This window comes from Bufo gargarizans, chromosome 11, assembly GCF_014858855.1.
Source record: "Bufo gargarizans isolate SCDJY-AF-19 chromosome 11, ASM1485885v1, whole genome shotgun sequence".
NCBI classification, from domain to species: Eukaryota; Metazoa; Chordata; class Amphibia; order Anura; family Bufonidae; genus Bufo; species Bufo gargarizans.
This window is the reverse complement of record NC_058090.1, coordinates 66,105,775-66,122,163: the sequence shown is the minus strand read 5'-3', so window position 1 is coordinate 66,122,163 and position 16,389 is coordinate 66,105,775. Positions and strand designations below refer to the sequence as shown.

The 16,389-nt window shown below is 48.2% G+C and overlaps 1 protein-coding gene across 3 annotated transcripts in view; it reads right to left on the bottom strand.

Moving 5' to 3' along the window:
- The window catches only part of HECTD1 (HECT domain E3 ubiquitin protein ligase 1), a 71,024-nt gene extending 57,295 nt beyond the window's left edge, over nucleotides 1-13,729 (bottom strand). For all 3 annotated transcript variants that reach the window (XM_044272080.1, XM_044272082.1, XM_044272081.1), the window contains exon 1: nucleotides 13,572-13,729. The gene's annotated coding sequence lies outside the window, so the exon portion shown is untranslated. The remainder of the gene's footprint in view (nucleotides 1-13,571) is intronic.
- Between the last annotated feature and the right edge of the window lie 2,660 nt (nucleotides 13,730-16,389).

Below are 16,389 nucleotides of genomic sequence, written 5' to 3'. Positions count from 1 at the left end.
GGGATGATGTCAGACCTAACAAAACCTGACCTTAGCAATCTGGGCAGATAAGGTACCCACTGAGAGAGGAGTAGACGGTGAAAAGGAAAATGTACTTAGTTGCCCAGAGCAACCAGAGTCCGCTTTTCATTTTCCATCTTTTCCTTCATACAAGTTTTGATAAATCTCCCCCATAAACGTTTTCATTAAAAGACTGAAGTTTGGATCCTTTCACCACATCCCATCATAACAGTGCAAACGATCATTCGGGACTCGTGTTAATAGCAGACTTATCGGGCCAGAAGGAAAGTTTTGTCCATAGTACAACAAAATTACATGCGTATGGCATGATCGGCCAAATTCAGCTGATCACTTGCCACAGGTGTTTAAAGGTGTTAGCCTATCCTCAGGTCATCATTATCACATTAGGCCGGGTGGTCTAAGCCCAACCACAATACCTTTTTCTGGATAACCCCTTTAAAAGGGTTGTCCAAGTTATATTTATTGATGACCTATCCTCAGGATAGGTCATCAATATCAGATCGGCGGGGGTCCGACACCCGGCACCCCCACTGATCAGCTGTCTAAAGAGAAGGCGCGCGCACCGTGCCAGCGCTGCCTCCTCTTTGTTTACCTTCTAGTCGTCGCATCTGCAGCGGTGAGCAGGTGTAATTACACCTAACCGTCCTATTCATTTCAATGAGCTCTTAAGAAGCTCTGCCTCTAATGCCACCAGAGGCAGAGCTTGTTAAGACCTCATTTGCATCCCTTTCCTCCCAGAAATCCAGAGGAGCATGTATGGTCTATAAGTCTCCTCACGCTGATTAAGGCGCTCTCTCCCTAAGGAGAGCTAGTACCCCCCTATTCATTTCAATGGTACGGATCGCTGTATAGGAGCGATCCGTACCATTTAAATCAGGCATGCTCAACCTGCAGCCCTCCAGCTGTTGTAAAAGTATAACTCCCAGCATGCCCAAACAGCCTACAGCTATCAGCCTACAGTAGGGCATTGTGGGAGTTGTAGTTTTACAACAGCTGAAGGGCCGCAGGTTGAGCATCCCTGATTTAAATTAATGGGACGGCTTGGGTGTAATTACACCTGCTCACAGCTGCAGATGCAACGGCTAGAAGGTAAACAGTGAAGGGGAGGCAGCGCTGGCAAATGAACCTGAGATGAGTCTAGCGTGAAGGAGCCCAGCACCGCCCCGCATCCTCAGAATCTCCTCCTTGCTCCCCGACGTCAGACAGCCAGAGCGCCGCAATCTTGCAATGTGTGAGCTAGAGCATGCGCAGCTACTTCCCTGAGGCTGATGCCAGCAGAGGGAAGAAACACTATAAGGACACTGCGCATGCGCTAGCTTGCGCATCGCGAGATTCCGGCGCTCTGGCTGTCTGACGTCGGGGAGCAAGGAGGAGATTCTGAGGATGCGGGGCGGTGCTGGGCTCCTTCACGCTGGGCTCATCTCAGGGTAATTTGCATACTTATGTCCTCAGCTCTATACACAAAATCCCGGTGACAGGTTCCCTTTAAAGTGTGAGGACCATGTACACACCATGCGGTTTTGAATCATCATAGAATTAGTCCTAACATCCCCATGATTTAGATCGGAGATGTTGTGGATGGAGTTTTTCTTAGAACCAATACATTTTACCATGTGTGCACATGTGTTCTACCTTATTTTTTTATTATTTGTAGGGTTAATGTCACTTGTATGTTAGGTGTAGTTTGCCCATACCAGAAATTGGGGTCTCCTCTGCCCCCACTGTTTCATTGGAGGTTTATGCGAGCTGCACATATGGGACAAACAGAGTGGTCGTGATTAAGAACCTGGTGGTTTGAAACATGTCGATCTGATGGGAGGTGAAGTCCACTACGTTTTCCTTATGTGAATACTGGAAAAAAGACAGTTGCAACGTTTGATCTACCCCGTACTGTAAAAAACCTTGGTACCGAACTCTGGTTTGGTTCCAAGGTACCACTTGGAATTGAACACGAGCTCGGTAACAAGGTTTGGTAAAAGGAGCGAGACATTGTGTGCCAAAATTTCAGCACAATTCTGGCATGTCCAAAAGTAAGCCACCCAATAAAGTCCTTGCATCACATTTATCATCCAGCTCGAGCCCCTGTGATACATCTGGTGCAGGTCCAGACAGTCTGGTTAAGCTTATGCCATCTTTGCAATTAGTAAAAGGTGGACCAGAGCGCTCAGGAGAGATCAGCAACCTCCAGCACTCTAGCTGTGGTAAAACTACAACTCCCATCTGTAGGCATTCTGAGAACAGCCAGGCAAAGACGCATGCTGGGGTTCCCCACAGCTGGAGTGCCGGAGTGTGCCGATCCCTTGCCTAGGAGGAGGATGTGGTGTAAACATATGATTACCTTCCCTGTAATAATAGCTATTAATAAGCACAAAGGTGTCACCTTTGTTTCCCTAATCTTCATAGAATAGCTGCCCCACCAGGAATGACTTGTCTACACTCACATGGCATGCTGCGTCATCCAGGAAGCAAGGAACTGTGGACAAACTGGAGTGACCGCCTAAAACCAAGTGATGAATCAGTACAGGCGGATATGAAAAAGGTGGAGAACCTACAAAATACATGGCCCAAGAAAACTATAATAGTGAGAAATGTATCTTTATTAAAGACATATGGCAAACAAGGACTATAAACTCTAATTACAACTACCGTAAGGATTACAAAAGAACAGTGTTTAAGAACGCAATGATTGTTTCATTTCTTTACTCCCTGCCTTCCCGGAGACATAACCTTTTTATTTTTCTGTTTACATATAAGGGCTTGTTTTAGTGAGAGGAGATTTACATTCTACTGGCACCATTTAACATATTTTTCGCCCTGTAAGACGCACTTTTCCCATCAAAAACAGAGGCGAATACCAATGACCGCTTACATTATGGAAGCGCTCATTAGTACAGCAGTTCCGGAAAAATGGATACAGCGCTCCCTGTGCTGGTTCTGTGCTCACCGTTCCCTGGTCTTCATCTGCACACAGTGTGAGGACATCAGCCTGTTTTTCTTCATTAAAACCTAGGTGCGTTTTATAGGGCGAAAAATTCTGTAATTTTGCATGCAATGTAGTGGGAAGCTGGGGAAATTCCAAATGGGGTAGAAATGGAAAAAACATGCAAAGTTTTATGGGTTTTGTTTTTATGGCATCCCCTATGAGGTACAGCTGACCTTTTACCTTCATTTTCCGGGTCAGTATGGTTACAGCAATACCTCATATTTATCGTTTTTGTGTGTTTTGATTAAAAATAAAATAAAAATCACCATATTCTGACCCCGATAATATTTTTAAATTTATGTATATAGAGCTGTGTGGGACTGTATATTTACTGATAAGTTAATAAATAAACAAAAAGTTATTTTTGGGAAGTTGGCCTTTTTTTTTTTATCCTGAGGATAAGGCCTCTTGCACACAAATGTTTTTTTTCCTGTATACAGAACCATTCATTTTAATGGATCTTCAAAAAAAAAAAAAAAAACACTTCAGTTTCCGGATTTCCGTTCAAAGATAGAACATTTCCTATTATTGTCCACATAAAGGACAAGGATAGGACTGTTCTATCAGGGCCAGCTGTTCTTTTCTGCAAAAAACAGAATGCACATGGACGTCATCCGTAATTTTTGCGGATCCGTTTTTTGCGGACAAGCCATACGGTCGAGTGCAAGAGGCCTTAAAGTCTCGGAAAACACCATTTAAAGGCATGTTTGGACCTATGCTGTATCGCTCTGTGCCATAGATTTCAGTATGTGATCAGTAGGGGTCTGACACCTGCAACCCCTGCCAATCAGCTGTTTGAGAAGGTACCGGCACTCCCATGGGCCTTCTCTCAGCTTTTCTTGGGCCAGTGACGACACATTCATCCGTCACATAGAATCCAATACCAAGCCCAGCCGCTATACAATGTACATTGCTGTGGTTGGTGAGCACGGAGAAGGCTCGCGCTGATGCCTTCTAAAAACAGCTGATCAGCGGGGGTCTTGAGTGTCAGACCCCACCAATCACATACTGATGAGTTGACCTTCCCAAAGGATAGGTCAGCAGTATTAAAGTCTTGGAAAACCCTTTTAAGGGTCCATTCACACGTCTGTAGTGTATTGCAGATCCGCAATACACCCGGCCGGCACCCCCATAGAAATGCCTATTCTTGTCCGCAATTGTGGACAAGTAGGACATGTTCTATTTTTTCTGGAGCTGCGGACCGGAAGATCGGTGGCGCACTCCGGAAATGCGGATGCAGACAGCACTCCATAGAGAATAAATGGGTGCGCACCTGTTCTGCCCAATTGCGGACGTGTGAATGGAGTCTAAGTTCCCACCCAACTTTTATGGAGCCATAATGTGTGTGCGCGTGAGGTACAAAGGCTGACGGTACAAACTCTTTAAGGGGGTTCTCTATGGGATTTTTATATTGATGGCCTATCCTTAGAAAAGGTAACAAAAAATAACAGATCGACGGGGGTCTGATTCCCGTCACCCCCACCTATCAGCTGTATGAAAACCTCAGGGAAACTCTTTAATGACAAAAATCTCATCAATGTGGTCACAGATACAAGATCTTGAACCACCATGGAATTCTAAGATTACAGAATTCTAAAGAACACTGAGATTTCTGGGAACCTGGCAGAGCATAAGGGCCCCTTAGGGTCCCTGCACATCGTGCACATTTGTATGCACAAAATCTGCATGAAATTATTACTAATTGTTGCAGATTTTCTGTTTAAACAACCCCAGTGAAGTCTATGGGGAAAACGACTCTATAAAAGGTGGGACTTTAAAATCATTATGGCAAATCAAAAAGCAAAGTGTACATGAAATCTGTGAAATCTAATACACTTTCCTGCTACTGTATTCCATTTTTATCTGCAAGGAAACCTAATGCGGATTACGTGCGTTTTTTCAGCAGATTTTTATGCAAAAAAAAATTAAAAAGCAGCATAATACAGTCCCAGCAAAGTGATTAAGATTAGACAAATCTCATTTACACTTTGCCTTTTTTTCCTGGTAGAAATTGACCTGCTGTGCGGATTTAGGAATCAGCAGCATGTCAATTGTGCAAATGTTACCCTTTTCAATGCAAGGGTGAGATCTGCCGAAAATCCACAGCAAATCTGGACCAAAAACCACAATAAAAACATTTTGAAATCTGCAATCGTGTGCAGGTACCTAATGTGGGCGAGATGCTCGGGGCCACTGCTGCTACTACATAACAGGCGTTGGTCAGCACCTCCCAGTGCGCAGGTGCACGCCGCCATGGCAAAGACCTAGAGGAAAAAAAGAGACCATGCAGCAGCACCCTGCAAATCAGATAAAGTACAATAATGCCAAAAATTATATAGTGCTAATGCTACGCTTATTTATAAAGTGAGATGCTTGGCATTTTGTACAAAACCATCTGAGCCCGTCTGACGAACGTCAAGGCGATCTCTGTTAGACGGGTCCTAACACTAAATACTACCTGTTATGCGCCATAATGGCCACCATAAAGTTCAGGGAGTGTTGGATCCACATGCATGCTGGATCCACTCTGCTTTTTACCATTTTTGGTGCCATAATGGCCTCCATTACAAGGGATGCAGGTACCAACATGCATGCCAAGCCCACTCTATAATTTTTGGCATTATTGTACTTTATCTGATTTGCAGGGTGCTGCTGCATTGTCTCTATTTTTCCTCTAGGCGTTAGCAATGGCCACCACAGTCTCATGCCAGTTGTCCCTTCCAGATGTCAAGGAGATCATTTGACCTGGGTTCACATCTGCGCTTTTCATTTCGGCTATGTGTTCCAGCAGAGGAACAGACTGCCAGAATTCACTGTATCAGGTGTAAATGCTGAATTTCAGACGGACAAAAAAAAAAAACACGCAGCATTTTTGTCTGGCCAAAAGCCTGGCATATGCCAGAAAGTGGCCCGATCCCCACCGGATCCCATTAGAGTGAGTCGGGATCCGGTGATCCACAGTGGTATCTGGCTATACCGGATACAGTGAACGCCAGTGAAAAGCGGAGATGTGAACCCAGCCTAAGCAGTGGATCACTGCCATGCGATGCAGTATACCGGTAAGGCTCTGTGCACACTTTTTCCTTCAGGTTTCCAATGCCCTGGGACAGCAAGAACAGCATAAAATGCTGGACACTATTCTATGCAATAAAAAAAAAAAGAAAGAAAGAAAGAAAATGGATCCATTATACCAGACTCAGACAGGCCCACAAGGGAGAAGGTGAATCCCTTGGAGGGCCCATGAGCCAGGTGGGCCCCTATTCCCCCACCCCATGCACAAGTGGCACATGGCACAGTAGAGTGACTGCACTACATATAGACATGTAGTGTACAGCATCTCAACGGGCGATCATCCTTAAACAAACTCCCAGTTTTATTATTAGACTGTAGGTGCATTGGGAGGCTCAGGTGACTTTCAGGTACAAAGACAATGGGCCAGATTTATCACGACTCTGACAGCTCACTCCACTTTCACATATGGCTAAAGTCAGTTTTAGCCAAGTCAGATTTATGATCGGCCCTTTAAGACTGTAATAAATGTGGTTTGACGGTAGCAGTTTATCCGTCAGTAAGCAGCTTTACAAAAGTCGCACGTTTTTATGAAAAAGTCGCATGTTCTATTAAAAAGTCTCATAAGATAAGCATGGTCCTCACTGGAGTGAAGTTGCGACTTTTTTGCGACTTTTTAAAAAAGTCCCAATAGTAAATCTGTCTAGAGATTCATTTACATACGAAAACACACCCACTTTCAGAAAACTGGCGAGCATAGTGCAGAGCAGAAAAAAGTCGCAAATTTGTGCGCAGTTTTAGCCTTTGGGACTTTTTTGCGACTTTTCCACTCCACAAAAGTGACTTTGCCTAATGATATATCTGGCCCAATGTCTCCAGGACCAAACTGTCTAAGGCCTCCTGCACACAACCAGCTGCCGTTTTGGCTTTCCGTTTGTGAGATCCGTTCAGGGCTCTCACAAGCGGTCCAAAACGGATTCGTTTGCATTCTGAATGGAAAAAGATCCGCTCAGAATGCATCAGTTTGCCTCCGATCAGTCTCCGTCCGCTCTGACGAAACTGAGCCAAACGGATCTGTTGAGACACACAATGTAAGTCCATGGGGATGGATCCGTTTTCTATGACACAATCTGGCACAATAAACCTTAGGAGTGGTGTGAGCGGGCACATCTACTGACATTTATACCTGGAAATGGGCATAAAAGAGGAGCAAACACTACTTCAGTAAGGACAGGGACGGCTGGAGATGCCCCTAATTTATAATGAAGTCTTCCTCCGGCAGCACAGGGGCCGTCAAAGACTGGTCTGATAAGTGACCCCCGATGGGGGGATACTGTGTGAAGCCTGTGTACATGGGGCCTTAACCAGCCAAATGAACATGGATGCTTATACATAGCTCACCAAGAAACTATCATCAAGTCAGAAGGAGAAGGGATCACTTTACCGAGCAACTGGACTGTTCAACAGGTTGTAATTAACACCCGCCTGGAGTAATGGCTGCCGGGGGGTACAACGAAGAATCTTCCAGGGTCTCCACCACAAAGGTGCATCCCCAGCTTTACAGAGCAATCAATAGCACTATAAACAGTATTACACTAAGGGGTTAACACAAGGCAATAACCTAATATGATAAGTGTGGCATGTTCTGTGACCGGGCATGGCCTCTGCAAATTCACCAATGCCAATGTAAATGATTGAAATCTACTCCACCTAAGGCTATTTTCCCACTAGTGGCAGGACAGATCCGACAGGGTATTTCGCCGTGCCGCCAGACCGCCGCTTCGTCCTCATTGACCTCTCACCGCAAACTGCCGTGCTGCGTCAGAGCTCCGCCCTCGTCCCCATTATAGTCAAAGGGGGGCGGAGCGGCTGTCCTGTGGCACGGCAAAATAGCGGCAGGACGCATCCGACATGGTGAACAGCCTGTCGGATCCGTCCTGCCGCTAGTGTGAAAGTACCCTAAGAACATGGGCTGCCAGAGGATGCGCCTAATTTTTTACAATGCCTGTGCCCCATCATACATAAGCGCATCCTCTGGTAGTGCAGGGGATATCAAAGGTAAAACCCTGGTGTAGATTAAAACTCAGCTGAAGATCATATTAAACTGTATTGAGGATCATAATCCCTGACAAGCAGAGCTGAGAGGAGGAAGAGGCAGCTCTTTACCTCAGTGTTCTGAAGTAACTTGTCCTGCTGTGTGATAAGGACCGGCTTTGTGTGCACTAATAGGACGGCGCCCATTTTGCTTCCCCTGATGATTGCTCCCCAGACAAAACGAGCAATTATAACTAATGAAAGGTATTTGGGAATATATTTATAATTAAGTAATATTTAAGTATTTTAATTTTCTTAATTCCTGGAGAACCCCTTTAGAGAGGACCTGTCACCCCCAGCATCAGGTACAACTTTGCTGCAACAGCTGGTTTGGTGTGGGTCATGTGGCCGCTGCAGCTAATGACTGGCAATAGCTGTGACCTGTCCCCTATGTGGCATGTCACTGGGTCATGTGACACATGGGGGAGATGTTACCGCTGCAGTAGTCACGTGACCACATCAAATCAGAAAGGAGAACTGCAGTGGCCGCAGGGGAGTGAAGGAGCTGGAAGCCATGTCCTGACATGTTGGAGGGTCTACCCGAAAGGCCCCCAGCAATCGCTTTAAAATTCGCACCACAGTTTACTTCCCATGATGTGTGGATTCAGTCATGGAGATTTTCCCTGGGGTGCGGATGAGAACTCCCATGTACGTTTTCGGCCACTGTATGAATATTCACGGAGTGGCCGTACCCTGACATCCAGTGATATTCTGGGTGCTGGGGTTGCTTACAGACTCCATTTTATATGACTAGGTCTGGGAACACGGACTACACAACTTCAAAGACTTTCATCTCCATTAGGCCTCATGCACACGACCGTTGTTTGTTTCCGCGTCTGTTCCGCCGATTTTAGCGTATCTGATGCGGACCCATTCATTTCTATGGAGCCGTTGAAAATGCGGATAGTCCACTGTTTGTTATCCGCATCCATGGTCCGTAGTTCCGGTCCGTCCAAAAAATATAACCTGTCCTATTTTTGTCCGCGAAAAAACGGTTTGCGGACCCATTCAAGACAATGGGACCGCCAAAAATGCAGATGTACAACCGTCTGTTATCCGCGTCTGTTTTTTGTAGAATCAGTATCCTGGGTGGGGATATTAAAATTGCACTTCTTTTTACCTTCCTTTTTTTGGGCTGTCCACCAAAGAAAACGGAAGACACAACGGAAACAAAAACGGCAATGGACAACGGATCCCCAATTTGCGGAACTGAAAACAACAATGGTCGTGTGCATGAGGCCTAATACAGGTCCGGTAAATGAAGTTTACAAGTTACGATGTGTCATTCTGAGTCAGGGTAAACAGCCGGTGTGTGCCAGCTATGACGGACTGCTGGTGAGGAACCAAGTCTAAAGGTCTGTGAATGTCACATCCTGGTCTATGACTGATCGGGGAATAAAAATATATATTCTGTGTATAACTCACGGCCATGTTCACACCTGTGCTGGGTTCTGTAATTTCAGCGGACCGGTGACAGGAAAAGCATTGTTTTTCAGTCCAGATTTGACAAACCTGCTGTACGGGTTTTGAAATCAACTGGATTTTGGTGCCGATTTGGTGGGGATACAGGAAAACCTGCACAGAAATCCAGAGAAATTCTGTTTGGAAACCCCACCATTGTGAAGGTACCCTTAGGCTACGACCACACAGGACACGTGAGCCGTTCAGGGCGCAGCCAATTAGGCCACAGCTGCCTTTTATTTAACTAATGAAGACTGCACTGTATGGCGGGTCTAATTGTTAAAGAGGTTGTTTGGGCTTTAATTATTGATGACCTATCATCAGGAAAGGTCATCAATATTAGATCAGCGGGGGTCCATCTCCTGGCACTCTCACCCATCAGCTGTACGAGGAGACGGCGCGTGCACGGCGGTCTCCCTTCCTGTCCGCTGCTGCTTTGCCATAGACATACAGCAGCGGACAGAAAGAAGGCCACGTGACTGGTGAACGTGTGCTCACTGTGCGGTGCTGCTACCTTCTCAAACAACGGATCGGCGGAGGTCGCGGGTGTCAGACCACCACCCATGATGACATAACCCCTTTAAGTCTCAGAAAACTCCTTTAAATAAAAGGCTCCTTCAGTCTAATTGATAACGCGGTTTCGACCGCAGCTGGACGCACCCTTTATCAAAACTGTGTAGCTGTACCCTTACAGTCAATAACACAAACCCCAATGTACCCCACTATTAAACCTGTAAGGACAATGTGGATCCTCTTGAAAATGAATCTATTATACTTGTCATGTGTGGTCTAGGGCTACACGGAAGTACAGGCGGTGACACAACACATGACTCGCCTGACTCACAAGTAATGGAAGTAAATGGGGTCGAACTGGGATCATGGTCGCAGTAACGACTGTACAAGCAATTTTACAAAATCTCTCAGGTGTATTTCTACGCATGAGACTTTGCTGTCTGGAGTGCGGTGTCCGCACAGCCTGCGAGCTCTGTCCAGTCCCTGCCACATGCACCACTAATCCTGGCACAGGGACTGGACAGGCCACGAGGACACAGTGCTCCAGATCACCGCGGCAGCCTGGCACTGACTGAAACCAGGCTCCTGGAGATAAGCAGTGGGCCTCAGACCTAACTCCACAGATGCCGCGGTCAATAGTGACCACAGCATCTCGGCCATGGCAGTGAGGATCCTTTTACACGTACACATAATGTGGCAGAAGCTCCCGAAGTGCCTCATATCAGTGGAGAGTAGGGCCCCATTTACATGCAGAAATCACTACCGCAAGCAATCTCTTATCCCCATAGAAATCCCTTCTTCCCGGGCAGCAGATTGTTGTGTTTCCAGAACGATGTGCTGCACAGGAAGGATGACTTTCCATGCGGGCAGAACGACATGATCACCCGATGAATGTTCCCCGCTCATTATTCGGGTGATTGCTGTCACCGTTCATCCAAACATCCCATGGGCGAGTGATCCGGCAGAACGGTAGAAATAAGAATGGCCATGTGAACGGAGCATAAACTATCCTGGATTCTTCTCACATCACTTTTTGGGAAAGCTGGGATCGCCCAGTCACCCAGCACGTAGAGAACACGGAAAGCATATTCATGTATTAGTTCTGTCTTATGTGCAGCGCAAGACATGAGTGGGAGGTGCATGACACAAGGTTCTCTCAATGCCTGACTCATGCTCCACCCCCTCAAATCCTGGACTGAACATAACGCAGTGTATTCCATAGAGGAGCACGTTATATGAACAGGATTTTTTTCTTTACTTATAATGTAACATCCCTCCAGTATCTGCATGAACCCACAGACTCGTATCTTATGATCGTCTATGGCGCTATACGGTGTATACACAGGGCCACATTTACCATTACTGTATGTTACTCCAGTGTAGCCTAACACGTGGCCCCTGAAGCATTTATCTGCGGCCTGGAGCCATAAGGCGAGATGAGCATCCCTCAAGGCAGTAGTTTACGGCCACTGCAGCCTATAGTTCCCGTCCCCGCTGTTCAGCCTCACAGACTTCAGGCCTAGTGACCCGAGGCAGTAGAGCAGCCACCTCCTGTAACGGGTCTCTGGCGGCGTGATGAGGTGGTCACAGACACCTGCGTCAGGGCAGCAACGTTCATGACCACGTCATTGCACCGCCTGAGACCTGGCACAGGAAACTGCGGTGATGTGTCTGCATGCAGCAACTCGGGCTGGAGGCCAGAAGAGGCCTGTGAGGCCAGAAGAGGCCCGTGGCCTGGATCGCAGACGTGAACAGGAGTTTATTTTATTTTTTATAACGTGGACACTAATACAGGCTGAAGTACTGGGAGGTAGTATAATTCATGGGACACTACTGGGGGCATTAATACAGGCCTGGGCACTACGTGTGGGGGGGGGGGGGGGGCATTATATTACATAGAACTCTACTTGGGTGCATTAATACGGGTGGGAGCACGGCATTGGGGGCATTATAATTAATGGGGCATAAGTACAAGCCAGAGTCCAACAAGGGGGGCATTATAATACATGCGACTGGGGGCACTACAGGGGCTTTTTAAACACATGTGCTCCTACAGGGGGCATTATAACTAACTGAGCTACTGGGAATACTGGGGCCACTATAACTACTAGGGACACTACAGGGGGGTTTGTTACTACTGTGGAATCTATAGGGCTGCCTTATAGATCGCCCTTATTAGTACTGGGGCACTATAGCGAGGCCTTATTTCTACTGGGGGTACTGTGAGGGCAATATTATTGGGCACAATATGGGGGACAGTGCTACTCATGGAGGCACTATTACCATTGGGAGCACTACTACTATTGGTATAGCTATCTATGATGTTTGGGGCATTGTCTTTGTGGCCCTCGGGACGCTCCTGTAGTGTTATATTCTATTAACAATCATTTCTATGTGCGGCCCACATATCGGGCAGAGTTTGAGACCCCCGGCCTACGTCTAAACGTGGTGCACTAATGATCTTTTTCTAAGGGCATGTCCCTATTACTCACTACACCAAAAATCTGGAATATTGGGGGAGGAGCTTGACAAATGCTGGACCCCACCACTTTCAATGCCGGCATCTTGGGGTCACTGTACTACCCCCACCACCATTGCCTTCCTACAAGTGGTGTTTTTTATTACTTTTCATAGTGAGTACTGTGCCCCCGACACAAAGCACACAGACAGAGGAGCCCTTTAAAGGGGTTGTCAGAAGGAGACCGGACAACACAAAAAACAGATTGTTAATCACCTGACAGCTCCCGCAGCGCCGCTCTGACTCCCCCGCATCACAATGAAAACAGGTAACTGCTGCAGCCAATCACTGGCCTCAGCAGTACCCCTAAGAGGTCAGTGATTGGCTGCAGCAGTCACGTGACCTATACCAGCGATCAGTAACCTTCGGCACTCTGGCTGCTGTGAAACTACAACTCCCAGCATGTACACATACTCAGCTGTTCTTGTATCTCCCATAGAAGTGAAAGGAGGATTCTGGGAGTTGTAGTTTCAGCTGGAGGTTGCTGGTCCCTGATCTATACTTTATTGCAGAGGAATTGCGTGTGGAATCCGGACACCCCATTAATTAGTTAAATGGTTCAAACTAATTAACCGAAACTCGTAATGTTCCCCCCGATCAGATTGCCCCCGATGAGGCAGCACTACATCTGGGCGCAGGACAAGTGAGGGTTAATGGCCACAGCCTGCTAACACAGCAGGGCAGACATGTTGGCCCGTGACCGGACTACAACACGGATGCCTTCCCAGCTATACAATCCCCACCATGTGATCGTCCTGCTATCGGGGTCCGACTAATCGGCTCATCGATCTGCTTAGGACAGGAGTCCGGGTACCGTCTCCGGTAGATCTTCCGTGTCCCAGAAGCAGGCCTGCTCCCCAGCCTAGAGTTCAAGGCCTGTCCCTGTAGAAGTCCACGGAGAAAGCCGAGACAGCGCGAGATACCGCGGGCAGGCCGCACACTGGACCTAGACGTGGGCATTCGTCGTCTTACCGTGTCCGCACGGAACCGGTCTGGGCCTCACAGCTCCGGACGATCCCCGGAGTCAGACGGAGCGTGTCACGGGCTCAGGCCGAGACTCCGCCCGCTCTACTGGCCGACGAACAGCAGAGGGCGCTCGGAAGCACACTCCTAGGCTGCTGCGAACACGCCACACACTACTTTCTGTTTCACGTTCCCGGCTGACTTTTTTTTATTTTTTTTTATTGAACATTTTGAACAGTGAAACAACAGACAACAAGGCACCACCATATTACCCCAGCCCCGCAGCCCGGAGAGACAGTCCGTTACAGGGGCCTCCAGAAGGCCATAGAAGACTCCTTGTACAGAAAAACGCACGTTTCCCCCGCCCGCAAAGACTGGGAACCATAAGATCAATAGAGCAATCTAGTTCCTAATTTGACCCTTCTTCCTCTTCAGTTGCTTGTTTAATATTCGACAATTAAAAAATTGCCTCCATATACTGTAATTATTACTCATGTCCAATGTAGTACTCCCAGGGATACACTAGAAATAACCAGCATATTTACATGGTCACTAGTGAAGCCAGCTTCGGATGTTACGTGTACGTTATTCGCCAAGTCGCACGTGACTTTGTAGAATAACTGAGGTAATTGACTGTCAAAGTGCAAAACCACTTTAAAACTTGAAACCGAACTCAGCTTTGTTCCAACTGGTACCTTAGAACCGAAGCAGAGTTCGGTTAATTTTTCCACTTTAAGAATCGAATACCAAATTTATCCTGCGAAGTCTTGCGGCACTTCACAAATAGCTAACCGGCTCATCGGAGCCCAAACATTCTAATACTGTGCGGAGACTGATCTCCGTACAGCAATAATCCGAGGTTATGAACGCAGCGACTTTGGATGTAACATGCTGGTCAAGCTTGCTGGTCACTAGAGATGAGTGAATTTCATATTTTGAAATTTGTTCACGCTTCGTTTACTGGTAAAAGGTGAATTGCGTTATGGATTCCGTTACCACGGACCATAACGTAATTCTTTTACAGAACTAGATGGGCCAAATGGTTCTTATCTGCTGACACTTTCTATGTTAATGAATAACGGAATGCCTCTAAAGGAAGACTCTCCTGCATAACGGAAATGGGATGGATCAGTTTCTCGCCCAGTTTCCTTGGGGGACACAGAAGACCTTGGGTATAGCTCATCTCCATAGGAGGCGTGACACTAAGTGAAAACTGTTAAGCCCCTCCTCCACAGCTATACCCTCAGCCTGGAGAGAGAGACTGCCAGTTTTTTGCTTAGTGTCCAAGGAGGCAAGACACTCCCTGCTACTGCAGGGCTGATTCTCCTTGTTTAAATTTTGATTTTTACTTTTTTTCTTTTCTTTTTGTTCCAGATCATCAGGGACAACAGAGTCGCACTAGACCTCTCTGTTTCTCCCGGGGTCGAGCTGCGCCAGTGCCGGTCACCGCACTGCTGCCTCCCCCACAGAAGGCAAGGTGGACCAGGGCAGCCCAGCTCCCCTGTATCCCGCCAGCGCAAGGGTCGCCCGCACGCCAAGCCCCTCTTCCAGCGTCCTGCCACTACGGTGCCAGTAGCTGAAGGGGCGACCCTGCTGGAATGGACCGAGGGTGAAGACGGCTATGGTGAGAGATTGGCTTCTCCAGCCCTACGACCCCCCCCTTTCCACCACCACCACCACCCGGTCTCCTGCGGGCCTAACCCCCCCCCCCATGGCCCATACTGTGCCTCTCTGAACAGCTTTCATAGCTGTGATGGTGAATGCCTTGCCTCTGATGGCAGAGGTCATGAGTTCGAATCCCTGGACAAACCTTAACCCTTCCACTGCTGGATCTAGGCTGGCCCCTGGGGTGCCGCAGGGCGGCAATCTGCTCCCTGCTCCCCCCCCCTCCCTCTCCTGGCCCCATAGGACATGCAGCTGCTGTCCCCCTTTATCTTTTGATGTCCCGCCGGTATATGATACTACGCGGGCACCCGATCTCGGGGTCCCCCCATCTCCTTACCGGAGCGTTGCTCAGGGCCTGGGGCCCGCTCCTGACAGACCTCGCCTCCGGCCGGCATGGACATTCCGGTGCGGCCGGGCGCCGCAATGACCTGCTGGGCCGCCATCGGGCCTGCGGGGCCGCAATTCCGGCACTCCATTTGGGCCCGACTCTTCCGGCCTGCGGGGTGGGCTCCCGCGGCCGGTTTAATGCGCCGCTCCGCCTCAGTCCCGGCGGTATATAATACTATGCAGCCCCGGTCGGCCGGGCGCCGCACAAATTTAGGCCCCGGCTTTACGGCCTACTAGGCCGCGAAATTCTGGCCTTTGTTGGAGGGGGCGGGTACTTCTCCAGGCGCGAATTCTTCCCGCCTGGGGCTTCCTCCGCCCCCAGTGGATCGCAGCGCCGGCCCCCAGGCCGGCTCCCTGTTAACCCTTTGGGTGCAGGCCGGCTCCCAATGGGCCTGTATGGTTGGCCACCCCTTTTTTTCTCTTGCATCAAGAGAATCTGTGCCCCTATATGGTGGTTCCCCTTTAGCCTCAGAGAGGCTGTTTTAAATAAATAAAAAAAAAAAAAATATGAAATAATGATGAATAAACAGATGTCTAACAGATTCTTGTGGGCTGCGCAGGACGCTGCAGCCTCATCGCAGTAGTGCTGCCTGTCTGCATGCCCCCCTTCCATAGGCAGCATGGTTTCGCGCTCCCAGCCTGCGTCGCTGCCAGGTGCATTTCCCCTTTTAGGCGGTTTCTTGCCCTCTCCCGGGATGCAGCGCGGGCCAAGTGCATGCGGTCAGTTCTGTAGGCAGCATTCGTCACCCTCTCCAGGTATGGTGCCTGCCATGGG